General features: G+C 36.8%; 1 long non-coding RNA gene across 2 annotated transcripts in view; it reads left to right on the top strand.

Moving 5' to 3' along the window:
* The window catches only part of LOC113188251 (uncharacterized), a 155,195-nt gene extending 143,774 nt beyond the window's left edge, over positions 1–11,421 (top strand). For both annotated transcript variants that reach the window (XR_013342740.1, XR_013342738.1), the window contains one exon: positions 10,862–11,421. This is a non-coding gene — a long non-coding RNA (uncharacterized LOC113188251). The remainder of the gene's footprint in view (positions 1–10,861) is intronic.
* Positions 11,422–14,401: the final 2,980 nt, after the last annotated feature.

Genomic DNA, 14,401 nt, shown 5'->3' with positions numbered 1-14,401 from the left:
GTCAGTGCACATCATTATCAGTTTTAAATCAAACACCACACAATTACCTTACAATAGTTATAGTTGAATCAAGTCCATAATATGGTTGAGTAAGTAATGCATATTTTTCATTAAATTAGACTCCAAGTAGGTGAACAGAATAAAGGTTGCATGTGTGAATGGTACAAATAAGGTAAAGTACAAGATTTATGGAGTGCTAAACCCATTTCCTGAAGCAATGTGGGCTAAATAGCCTTCATTACTGCCTCTTAGCCAGCAGACATGCATAGATCAGGCAAAAGCCTAAAAATTAAAATGTGCTTAACTCCAGCCCCTGGCTTATGATTGATTTACCAAAAGTAAATAATCTGATATGTGACCATTAGTAAGTGCTAGATACTCTCCCTTTTCCATGTTTACCACAAGAATACTGAAAATTGCAAAAGTGGAAAATTAACAACCTTTTATTGTTCCTCATGTTTACATGGGAAGGCTTGTAGGGAAGAAGATACCATCCAGTTCTTCCAGCTGATTAGTAGTTAAAATCATTTCTTTAATGGCTAAATTCATGACAAAAACCCTACTCAGATTTATTCGATGGTAGAAAATCATTAGAAGTTATTTGTAAAGATATATTTGTTTAGCATAAAAAATAAATTGTAATGGTTGTAGGATGTATTCACATATACATTCATAAAATATTTCAGGTGAATAATATGTTTTGGGAGATGACTATTTGGGTAGCACAGAGATAAGAAACGTAGGACAATTGTACAAATCCTGGCTATAACTCAGTTATATTCTGTTAGACTAAAGACTGAAAATTTTTTGATATTCAAAGGTCATCTGGTGCAGTTTTTTTTTCTGCTATGACTAAAAGACTGACCAGAAGAATTTTAGAGAAGGAAAATTTTATTTGGAGGGGTCATGGATTCTGAGGTCTCAATCCAGGGATGGCCAGATCCATTCCCTAGGCTCAAGTGAGGCAGAACACTATGATGGAAGAGAATTTGGGGTAGGGGAAGAAGCTCACATGATGATCAGCAAGGAGAGAGAGAGAGAGAGAGAGAGAGAGAGAGAGAGAGAGAGAGAGAGAGAGAGAGAGAGACTCCACTAGCCAGATACAAAATTTATACCTCCAAAGTTATGTCCCCAATCACCCACCTTCTCCAGCCTTTTATTGGCCCTTAATTACCACTCAGTTAATCTCATCGAGGGACTAATTCACTGATCAGGTTAAGGCTTTCATAACCTCATCACTTGTCCTCTAAACCTTTTTTCAGTATCTCACACATGAACTTTTGGGGGACATCTCATATCCAAACCATCACAGTTTCCAACCCCAGTACAGACCTGAGCACTTCTGCGAAACCTTGCTGGAGACATGTAAACTCATCCTTCTGAGTTTCCATGCCTTGTAATCACAACATGTTGGCTCTTGGTGAGCATTCAGGCATTTTTCTGATTAGTAATTTTAGGCATGTTTTGGGATCTTCAAATTAGAGCTCAGCTAACAACTCTGTGGCTTATTGACTATTAAATGAATGTATAATCTATTTAATGATCTGTAGGTATTCTGACCATGGAAATAGACAGGAAAGCATTCCCCTGGTGAGCAAATTCCCAGGGGGTAACTGGTGCCCCCATTCCCATGATTGGAATGCCCAGCAATTCCTTGATGAGGCTATTAAGATAACTATGCAGATACACTACCTGGTTTACATAGTGACATCCTTTGAAGGAGAGAGGCTCTGTGTTTGCATTAACCTGGACCTTATTTCTGTTAGCTAGCACTCAGAGTTTAAGGAACACTGGTCAGAGTGTAGTCACTGGTGGTGGGTAATCTAACTTTTTGGGTTATGAAAGATCGACAACAGAGAATGGTAGGACTACTTTTGTCTGTCATCCTTCTGTCTGTTTGCACCTTCCCTGTGTGTATCTGTGTCTGTTCTTTGTGCACCTCCTCCACAATTCTCCCTGCACAGGTGTTCCTTTACAATGGCCACTTTTATCTACTAATAAAGGGATGTTTTTTCATCTAAGATATGACCCTAAACTGCCTATGAAGAAGGCAGGAAATTATTCTGATATTTGGTAAGTTGATGTAGAACCTGCCATGTTTGTGTCATATAAATTAGTGTCTTTTTTTAACTTATTTTAAGTATTTCCACTAGCATTTTGGCAGGTGATATTTTAAGGGAATATCATCACTTTGAGGCTGTGAGTCTGCATACAATTTTCTTCATTCATTGGCCATTGATGACATTTTATCTCATCTCTAGTTGTCCTTAGCTTACTAGATTTGGACACTTGGCTTCACCTGGGTTATGACCCTTCTTTGGAATCATTATACCAGCCAGGTTAGGAGTGTAGGAGGACCTTATATATATTAGCTATTGATATTTTTTCTTCTCTATAAAAAATGAAATCAATACCTAATGTAAAACATGTTTGGAACTCTACAGATTTGTTTTTAAATTAAAGATTGTGTAGTTGAATGCAAGTATATAATAATCTTAGATCTTGTGATTTTGAGTAAATTAGGCATTATTTTATAAGGGTCCTGGCCTTACCTGAGTTTTTCAAAAATTTTCAAGTATGAATAATAGACACAATCATCATTTAAATATCACCTGAGTCTGTGGCACTGTACCATATTATCTAGATAGATGATGCAAAATAAATAAAAGGCAGACCTTACCAAGAAATTTACAACTTAATCCAGATGAACATGTATGAAATATAGAGCCAATAAATAAAAACCATTTTTACATTAGTTCTAGGTATTGTGGTTCAAACCAAGCTAAGTTTTGTTGAAGAGTAGAAATACATAACCTCAGAAAAGCACACTGGCTACATCACATAAAGCAACACAGTTGTACATCATTCAGATCATGATGAACTGTAAACAAAGAGAGGTATTATAATAGAAAATCCAAGCCAGTCAGCTTTCCTCAGTCTTTAACACTGGAAATATACCCATATTAGGAGTGAGGTTACATGAGCTCAAAACAGACCCTCAGCTCTCAACATTCACACAAAACTAGAACACCAATGAGATAATAGGCCAGGGAATGGTTTGAACAGTTTTAAATATTTATTTATTTATTTTAGTTTTCAGTGGACACAACATCTTTGTTTGTATGTGGTGCTGAGGGTCGAACCGGGACCACACGCATGCCAGGCGAGCCGAGCATGCTACCGCTTGAGCCACATCCCCAGCCCCTTGAACAGTTTTAAGAGACAAGAAGACTAATATGTTTTTAATCACCTCAAAAATGATTTCAATTATTTTTTATAAAAATCTCCAAAACATGGCAAAATTTAAAAATAAATTTGTGTACCAGTATCTTAACCTTTAAAAATTTCATAATTAACACATTTCTACATTTTTTTATCATGCACATAGTCACCTATCCTCTCCTCTATACAACCACTCAGCCATCTATGTTTTTAATGCATTTGAAACAAGTTTCAGATTTCTACATACTTCCCACCTAAACAGTTCAGCATGTATATAGTATTTTGTTTATACTTTGGGTTAAATGCCTCTGCTGTGAAATGCACAAATGTTAAAGGTAACATTCAACTGACCTTAAAAAAGTGTATAACCTGTAACCAAAACCCTTATTTTTAAAGATCTACTCTTAAACTTTTGAGTATCAAATATCAAATATCATTGATATTTTTATCAATGATCATGTAGAACTTAATGGGAAGTTAGGGGGAAAGCATATTCTATTGACTTAATCCAAGCCAAGGACAACCATTGTTTTTTTTTTTTTTTTTTGCAGATTCCTTTTTTTTTTTATTGGTCGTTCATAACATTACATAGTTCTTAATACATCATATAACACAATTGATTCACGTGGATTATGAACTCCCGCTTTTACCCCGTATACAAATTGCTGTATCACATCAGTTTCCCTTCCATTGATTGACATATTGCCTTTCTAGTGTCTGATGTATTCTGCTGTCTGTCCTATTCTCTACTATCCCCCCTCCCCTCCCCTCCCCTCCCCTCCCCTTTTCTCTCTCTACCCCTTCTACTGTAAATCATTTCTTCCATTTGTATTATCTTGTCTTGCCCCTCCTTTCCTCTTATATGACATTTTGTATAACCCTGAGGATCGCCTTCCATTTCCATGCGATTTCCCTTCTCACTCCCTTTCCCTCCCACCTCTCATCCCTATTTAATGTAAATCTTCTTCTCAAGCTCTTCGTCCCTACCCTGTCCTTGATTACTCCCCTTATATCAAAGGAGTCATTTGGTATTTGTTTTTTAAAAAATAGTTTTCCACCCACCAAAAATTAGTTTACCTGCTTTAGAATACCAAAATAAAAAAATAGAATTGAATAGTATGAACATTTTAAGGATTCTTTCACAATGTATATTTTTGACATTCATCTTCTCATTGTATATAAATACTTTTTTTTTTCCTTTATCGTTAGTGGCATTCCATCCTATGAATATGCTGTACCTTGTTTATCCATGTATCCACTGATGGACATTTGGTTTGTTTTCAATTTTGGATCATTATTGCTCCTAAGAACATTCCTATACCAGTCTTACGGTGCATATATGTTTTGACTTTTCTTGTAGTGAAATTGATGAACCACAGAATAGGCATATGTTTAGTTTTATAAGAACCTATGAGACTCCTATTTTATGCTCTCACCATCAATAAATGAGAGTTCCAGGTGACCTATATCCTCCCCACATTTGGCATTTTTCTACACACACACACACACACACACACACTTTTTTTTTTTTTTAAAGAGAGAGTGAGAGAGGAGAGAGAGTGAGAGAGAATTTTTAATATTTATTTTTTAGTTCTCAGCGGACACAACATCTTTGTTGGTATGTGGTGTTGAGGATCGAACCCGGGCCGCACGCATGCCAGGCGAGCGCGCTACCGCTTGAGCCACATCCCCAGCCCCACACACACACTTTTAGCCAAACAAATATGTATGCATAGTTGTATCTATCTGTAATTTTAATTTACACTAATAAGTGTAAATTAGTCTGGGCCCAATCAAGACATAGAAACCATGAAGTAGTTTAAACTACAGAATCTTAATTTTTAAAAATTAAAATAGTTAAAAATTAACTATTAACCCCTCCTAAAAAAAGAGAATGAAAACTTATATAAGAATTCTGTATAGTTTCCTAGGACTGAGAGAGAGTAGCTCTAGAAGGACAAAACTGAAAAGGGGCCCTCTCTCCAAGGATGGAGCTCAGCACTTGTCAGAGAAGGTATATATTAGCCCACGTAATAAAAGAAAATTCCTTGGTTTGTCCAGGCTAATGATGATCTTCAAAACCAGGTCAGATTGATAGGTAATAGACATAAGTGGTGGGAACATAGGCTTAAGGGGATCATTCTATAAACTGGGTCTATTATGCTGACCCCATGTGTTTTCTTTAAAAAAACAACTTACTTGGGGCTTCACCTGGCTTAATTGGATAGAGTACGCTACACTCCTCAGCAAACCATCTATTGTCTGCAGGGGGAATGCAGGCCCCAAAGGCTGCTCCCTGATGACAAGAACACAAGTTACTCAGAAGGGAGTGCAGTGACTTTGACTTTCACTCAGACTGAGATTTCAGAACGGAGGGAGACAAAATAATCGAAGCAAAAACCCCTAAACATAAAATCTGTAAGAACAAGTTCTAATCAGACCCATCAGCATGGGCCAAAAATGACCCAAATTTGCCTTAGATTTTTAGCATGTCATTGGAACAGTAAACTCTCCCCTGGTGGGGTACAACAATGCACATTGGAGACTAGAAACTCTGATGCAATCCTGCTGGCTGTCAGTAGTCAAGATAAGGACTTTGGTAGCACTCCCTGGAAACTTCAATGGGTCCCCTATAAAACTGGAGAGCAGGAAGGGTGCACTGTTATTCTCTCTGAGGGGACCCATTCTGTTCCTCAGGAGTGTTCCCCCTTATCCCTTTTTACCTGAGCTTTCTAATAAATCCATCCCTTACACGGTGTGTCTTATCCCTTCTAATAAATTCATTTGTGAGCATATGCTATAATGTACAAGCACCTGAAATTTTTCCTGTGTGATCACAAGAACCAGTAACCAAGGACTTCCGTGGTCACTTCATCTCCATGGTGGGCCCTTACTCTGTAAAAACCACCCAGCAGCTCACCAGAGTGGGGGGAGCAGACCACCAGTAATCAACACTGGCCATGCAGAAGGGTGGGAATCCTGCAGGCCCCAACTCATAGACTTTGGACCTGCAGAAGGAACAGAAGCAGGGTAGGAAGTTATGGGTCTCAAAGAGCCACACTGATTCTATAGAGGAAATCAGGGGTTTTGTGCTAGCAGAATGTCTTCAGGGCACTGTTTCCCTGTGCGGCCTGGGGAAAGTTACCATCACAGCAGACTGAGGCCAGGCATGGTGGTGCAGGCCTGCAGTCCCAGAGACTTGGGAAGATGAGGCAGAAGGATCACAAGTTTGACAACTTAGTGAGACCCTGTCTCCGAATGAAAAGTGCTAGCACAGTGCAGTGTCGCATGCCTGGGCTTGCCTGTAATCCCAGCTGCTCTGGAGGCTGAAACAGGAGGATCAGAGATCAAAGCCAGCCTCAGCAATAGAAGAGGGGCTAAGCAACTCAGTGAGACCCTGTCTCTAAATAAAATATGAAATAGGACAGGGGATGTGGCTCAGTTGTAGAGTGCCCCTGAGTTCAATCCCCAGTACCAATAAATAAATAAATTAATTAATTAATTAATGTATGTATGTATGTATGTATGTATATATGTATGTGCTGGGGATATAGCTCAATAGTAGAACACCTGTGGGTTCAATCCCCAGTACTACTACCAAAAAAAAAAAATATATAGTCAGAAACAAAGGAGAGAGAGAGAACATCTGAGATTGCAAGTCTGGGTGAAGCTATGTGTTCCAGGCCTGGAATGAGGTGAGGCCTTTCTAACCACTTTTCAACAACCAGAAACTGAGGAAGGGGCCCTTCTACTTGTCCAACACTCCAAGAGCGCCCTCTACTGGGAAAGCTTAACATTGAGCTCACTTTAAAAGAGAAATGCTTAAAGGAATCCTGTGGTCACACAGCATATACTGAAGCGGGGATTCGGAGCTCAAAGGCAAAAAAATTGATAACTGGTATAATAACCAATGATATACAATTTTCTGTGTGCAGTGACTGTTCACCCCCCCAACACACACACACCCCTTTCTCTTTTCAAAAAACCCACCCTTTGCACTTGGTCTTGCTTCAGCTCTATCTGGGTACATGACAGCAGCAGTAGAGCGCCAACCCTCGTGCATTCTTATGCTTCTTCTAAATGGTTTTGATTTTACAAAGAATTGCTTCAAAAGACTTTGGTATGTAATTAATATATATATATATATATATATATATATATATATATATATGGATTGTGAATTTTGTCAGAATCCAAATGGTGTCACTTATGTCACACCCTAACAAAGAAAATGATAATGAGTAAAGCCTGAAGGATATGAAGGAATGAATGAATGAATGCCAAATGCAAAATGTATCACAAAAGACTCTACCAGAGGGCTCTGGGTGTAGTTCAGTTGATAGAGTGCTTCCTGAGCATGCAAAAGTTCCTGGGTTCAATCCCACCTTATAAGAGTGCCACACCTGTACATACAAATGGCTTTTTTGCATGGACATCATCATCTGTTTAGGCTGACACTACCCTTGTTATTGTTCCTTGCAGCCAGAATATTGTTTCAAAATAATTTTTGTAATCTCCTCAGTCTTTCTTGGAAACTTTTCCTTGTCTCAACCTCCTTGAATTCACACATGGTTTACTATTGCAGGAGTATTCTCATTGCAGGGTCACTCCCAAATTAATTTCCTAATCTTTGGAGTCTCCCGCTCCCAAAGAGACTAAAGTGTTTAAAGGGCTGTTTATGTAAGCATTAGAAAAGCAGAATAATAGTTTGTAGTTCAGTGGTAAAGTACTTTCCTAGCATTTGTGAGGCACTGGGCTGGATCCTCAGTACCACATAAAATAAATAAATAAAGGTATAATGTCCATCTACTAAAATAAAATAAAAGGCAGCATAATTATCTGACTTTGGAATCTGATCATATGTACTGAATTACTGCTTCTATATTGACAGTGACCTGGGGTAAGTTGCTTAATGTCACTCTGCCTCAGTTTCTTCTCCCATAAAATACAGATAATAATTGGACCTCATTGGGCTGTTATGAGGAATAAATCGTGAAATATTTGTAAAGTACTTAGAATAGTTTCCAACATATGATAGGTTTTGGTGCTTAAATATGTTTTTATATATTTCATGTTCACATACTTATATTAATTATTGAGCTATTAATCTTTACCAGTACATAAAATATCTTAAATCTGTCAGTAATAGAAATTTGCCCCCCAAATATACGCATGCTTTACAGTCTTTATTGTCAGAAAAAATCAACTTGTAGAAAACATATCCTAAAGGATTTATATCTAATTTATTTTTCTAGATAGACTAAATTTCAATTTGAATAAGACTGTCAGAGAAACAGATATTAGCTACCTTGTCCTTTACCATTTTTACAGAAGAGAACTTTGAAATTGTTGCATCAACTTTGTATCAAGAGACAGAAGTCAAAATTACAAAATATATTTCTGCATTAGTTCAGGGTGGAGTTCATAACATGTCTACTAGATTATGTAATGTGAATAGTCTCAAATTTCTAATGGTGTTTTCCTCTCTCAAATATATTTCACATCCATCTAAACTAGTGTTTCTTTGCACAGAGAATGATATTTCCTTTTTGCCTCCTGTAAAGTTAAATTTCAAAAACTTACTGATCTCCTGGGGATGGATATTGGACAAATTGTATTATTACATTATGTGCATGTACTAATATGTATACCATTATCTAAAACTATAATGCACCAATAACAAAAAAATTAAAAGATTTACGGATCTCAAAGATTATTTGAACCATCTCTTTATCTCTAGAGATTATCTCCAAATTAGTGCAGAATGGTGACCAATTTTTGACATTTATATTTGAATATATGGAAAATGCTGCATATTCTATCTTACAAATAGAAACTTACCTGGAGTTTGTAATGTCAAAGAAAGATTGCATCCGATGGAGTTAAATAGGCAAGGAAGACTTACAACACGGGGAGAGATAGAACCCAAATCCATTAAAATAAAGTTGAAGAGTTTTTAAGCTCAGGGATGAGCTAGTGAAAAAATACTGCAGAATTTTAAGGGATACGTTGGGTCAACCAATTGGCACATAGTTAGGCTCCCACCCTCCCACAGGGACTGGATATAGGGCCTCTATCTTCCTTATGTTTACATTTCCAAGTGATGGCTCCCAGGTCCTCGAGAAAGATTCTCTTGGGTTATAGAAACTGGCCCTTGACAAGAGGAGATTTATATCTCAAAGAGACAGAGCACAAACTTTGTAATATTTAAAGTTTTTTAAATTAAATTCTTGAAGAAAGAAGATGTAAAGCACCTACAATTAGGAAAAATCCTATCTAAAATTTAGTCAAGGGAAAAGTGAGACCTTCTTAGGAAATCAATCTAAAATTAATAAGTTTTAATAGTTTGAATACACACGTAAACCCATAGGAATGGGTAACTTGGTCTATTTAAAGATCGATCCTAATTTGTAAATTTTTAATGATGGTGTGGAATTTTACAAATCTGGGATTCTTCTACCTTTTCCTGGATGTGTCCTGTCCTCTTCTACAGTGATTATCTATCTCCTATTATGAACACTGCTGAGATTTTTCTGGGACAATCCTCAATTAACTGGCTCACATTTTGTCTCAGATACCCACTGAATTGTGAAGCTTCAGTTACTAAAGCTACCTAAATTGACAATTTTCTACCCAAGACACTCATGTGTACACCTTTCCGGGCTGTCGTGAGAAATGATGGGGATAATGTATGTAGAAGCACATTGTGCATTCCCTGGAAAGTAGTTAGCATTTAAATGGTGCTTTTTTATTTGTTTAATCTTTTATGCATTTGTTTCACTTTATTATTATTATTTTTTAACCAGCTCTGCCCCTCTTCTTTTTCGAACTAGTTCCCTGCTCCAGCTTCCATCTACCTGTCTCCCATCCTTACCTGTGGGAGTTTATGGCCCCTGAAACACACCATTTGAAATTGAAAGCAACTTCCTGATAGCTGCTTTTGTACACCCTAAACATCCTCATATTAAGAATGGAGGCCATGCTAGGAAGCCTGAGACTGACATTTCTGATTAGCCCAGCAAAGTCTATATATCACCTGGCTTTTGTTTCTAAAAAATTGGGACCACTTATGTAGGACCTCAGAGAATCAGTCTAGTTGCTTCTCCACAGTTTACTCAAACTGCATAGAATTCATTTTCTTTTTTCATCATTTATTCTTTTCTTATATTGGTGGGTGGTTGAATCCAGCCAACTTATATGCAGACAGGCTTCCTTATCGGCTACCAGTAACACCACCACTGATGACAGCTTGAGTCTGTGGGTCCAGCAGTAGTGATACCTTTGCTTCATAATGTACTTCTAGTCTACCTGCTCACATGCACTCCCTGGTCCTGACTCTCTTAGCTCTCTCAACACTTAACATTGAGGAGGGGCAAGGCTGACCTGTCTGATCATCCACAATCACAGGATCATCTCTGGCATCCATAGGTTGACAGAGTGGCCCTTGCATCCCTGGTACATCCTGCACCTGAACACTCACAAAATGTCCTGAAAATTTTGATTCTGTCTTTTAAAAAAATAGGCTCAAAAATGGTTCAAAGGAAAACATATGGGGAAATAAAATTTGTTTTAACATTGGAAGGAGAAAGGTTTTGTTTGTCTTTTGGCTCATTTCATTTTTTGTTGTTTTGCTTTCAAGGACTCAAGGATTAGAAAATGACAGCATGGGAGAAGAGCAGACACTTGTGGGTGATGACTGTCTTGGGGAATCACTGGAGAATCAGCATCCTGGTAGGAAAAGACCATGCAGCCCCTGACAATGGAAAGTCTAAATTGTTTTTCTTCAGTTCCTGCCTCTACAGGCACCCTCATGCCAAAATAACTCAATTCTTGGTTTACTGATCAAAGTGAGATCATTTAGAACATTTTAATTTTTTTCTAAATTTCTTCTCATTTGCTCCTGTTCTCAACTCATCTCCCACTTCAAAGGAATATCCCATCCTATTACTTGGGGCGCTATGTGTTCAGCAAAGTAAAGAATATCTGTAGGTCTAGCACATATTGCAACTCTATTACAAATATTTGAGAAACGATTACAATTTTCTTGAATAATGTGTACTATGTAACATGTAGTATATATAAAAAAAAAGATTGAAAAAAAGGAGTGAAATCTAAGAACCAGAGAATATTATCACATTTCTTGAGCTCACTCTGCCATGACAATAACTTCATGAATGTTTTATAATGAAGGATGGACTGAATAATGATCCAAATAAAATTTTAATTTTCTTTCATTTAAGTCTATTCGATAGTTATTATGCTTATCTCTTAAAGAGGATAAAATAGCACTTTTCTTTTATTCACAAAAGAAGTACATTCATGTGAATACATACTATTGTGTAATTATTTTATAAGTCTCTTCTGTAACGCTCAAAGAATTTCAAATATAATCAATATTAAGTGGAGCTTTGAATGTTGACAGAGTCACAAAATAATAAACAGGGAAGGCTCAGAAAGAATATTCATTACTGGGAGACACAAGAAATGTGCTTATGGAAGAAATGAAACATGGAGTCAAGACTGGCTTTTTTTTTTCCCAGTGGAATTGGTGCATTTCTCCTATTAAACTTGTAATAACCTGGATCCAAAACATATTTAATTAATGGATCACTGCTGCAATAGTGTATCAACATGTACTTAGGGAGTCTTCAATTCATGGATCACTGCAATGATAGACTGCAATGGTCCCTTACCTTCAAGTTAATGCTTGTTATCCTAGGACACTAACAAGAAATTCCCAAAAGCTCATTAAGTTCATCAAAAGTATAATTAATAAAAATCAGTAACAAATTGCTAAGAATTTTAAGAAAAATATTTATAAAACACAAGCTTTCTTCCATTGCATTCTACCTCATTCTATCCCATTTGAAATTCAAAACAACTTCCTGATAGCTGCTTTTGTATACCCAATATATCCTCATGTTGAGATTGGAGGCCATGCTAGGAAGCATGACACTGACATTTCTGAGTAGCCCAGCAAAGTCTACATATGTATATCATCTGCCTTTTGTTTCTAAAAATTGGGACCACTTATGTGGGACCTCAGAGAATCAGTCTAGTTGCTTCTCCCCAATTTGCTCAAACTGCTTTGATAATCATTTTATGTTAATGTTGAGCTTTTCCTAAACTCTATCTTTTAATGAGGTATACTTAACTCTGTCTGCATTTTTATCCCAGGACTGGGAATTGAAGTCAGTGTGTTCTACCACTGAACTACATTCCCAACCCTTTTATTTATTTATTTATCTATCTATTTATTTATTTATTTAATGTTTGTGGGGAGGAGGGTACTAGGGATTTAACTCAGGGGCACTCTACCACTGAGCCACATCCCCAAACCTATTTTGTATTTTATTTAGAGCCAGGGTCACACTGACTGCTTAGCCCTCACTTTGGCTAAGGCTGGCTTTGAACTTGTAATCCTCCTGCCTCAGCCTCCCAAAGTAGGTAGGATCACAGCTATCCACCATCACATTCAGATCCTTTGTTACTTTTTAAAATCTATTATGTGCATCATTTTCTTAGGCTTTTTCATAGAAAAATGGCAGTTTGAAGCCAAGTATCTAGAAAATGGACAATCTGGTAAATGAAAACAGTCAAAAGATAACTGTAGCTGATTAACTGAGATTGACACACACCTCCCATCACCCAGTCAATGACAAGGTGTATATTACTTTACATTAAGACTTTTTTTGGGCATATCATAATTGTTGACAGACATGGACACTCTCTGTTTTATAAGAAAACTTTATCAAACACTGTTGATAATGCACGTGGAGCATTTTAAATTCCCCATAGAATTCAGTTCTGCTTTCTCTCAATTGACAGCTATTCAAGAAAAACATTACATTATTAAAAATGCCAAACAATAATAATCATAAAATATATATGTTCATATATGTATAATAATCACTCTATTTGTTTTCACTTCCACCTCCCTTCTATTTCAGGGTTTAAGGTACAATTCTCACCAGCACTGAATATTGTCTGAAATTATGTGGCAAGTGGTATTCTCTGGTTTTGATTTGTATTTCCTTAATTACTAATGATGTTGTGCCACATATGATAATTTAAAAGGAGATGGGAGGATGGTTTAAATTCTTCACCTCAAATGCAAGAATATTTACTTTTCAAAAGTCTACTCTGTTTCAAAATGGCCTTGAACACTATCAGGTATACACATATGCCTTTCTCAGAGATGTGACCTTGCTTTCTTCTTTTCTGGACCTTGGGTTCAGAGACTGAACTTCAAAGTTGATAACCTGATTTCTATAACCACGGTATTCATGTGTAGGAAAAGTACTTTAACTGTGCTGAAAAAGGCATCTAACTAGGGTACTTCAACTATGTAGAAAGATGAGTACATTCTTATTTATACCCCAAACAAGAAACCATATAGCTGACTAATAAATGTCTACACTCCTCAGCTAACACTTTCGGCTCTCTAACTCAGAAGCAGAGTGATTGTAGAATAATGGCAGAGGGTAGATTTTGTCAAGTTCTGATTATAAATTCTTGACCAATAAATAACACCAAGGAAGTTTGAGGAGGTAGAAAGAAAACTGAGGTCCAACATCACATTCCTTAATGTTTCTGCATATGATCATTTGCATGAATAGACAAAAGATCAGCAATGTCCTTCATTAAGCTGACTTCTCTCACTAACCAAGTAATATCCTTGTAGCAAAAGGACCTTCTCAGTATTGACATTTCAAAGTGGCTAGCTTCCATCAAATTATAAATTTCCAAGTTTTTATCCCAATGATTAAAATAACCTCAAACATATTTACCTAAGAAGTGAATTATGTTGGGATTCTTTAATTCTTTCATCACCAAGAACTCATTAAGAATCAGTTCCTTCTGTGGTTGTCTCTGAAAATTAATCTGTTTAATAGCAACCTATAATGGAAATGTAATTAAAAAACAAATCAGTGGTTTTCCTAATTCTCTGAGAAAGTAACAAACACCAAACTGTTAATAATTTGTACTAACATACTATATATTATTACATAGTGAGATTATAACTGACAAATGAGTAGTATTTTGACTCACACACTGAAAATGTACAGTATTTTCCATTACCTAGACCCTAAATATTTTCCAAATTTTCCTTGAAGTTGATTAGCCAACCTAAGCTCAGCCCAGTGCCAGGAATTAATCCTCTTTTACTCCTACCTGG

Source organism: Urocitellus parryii, chromosome 2, assembly GCF_045843805.1.
Source record: "Urocitellus parryii isolate mUroPar1 chromosome 2, mUroPar1.hap1, whole genome shotgun sequence".
NCBI lineage: Eukaryota > Metazoa > Chordata > Mammalia > Rodentia > Sciuridae > Urocitellus > Urocitellus parryii.
Note: the sequence above shows the minus strand (reverse complement) of the source record. Positions and strands in the feature narration are given on the sequence as shown.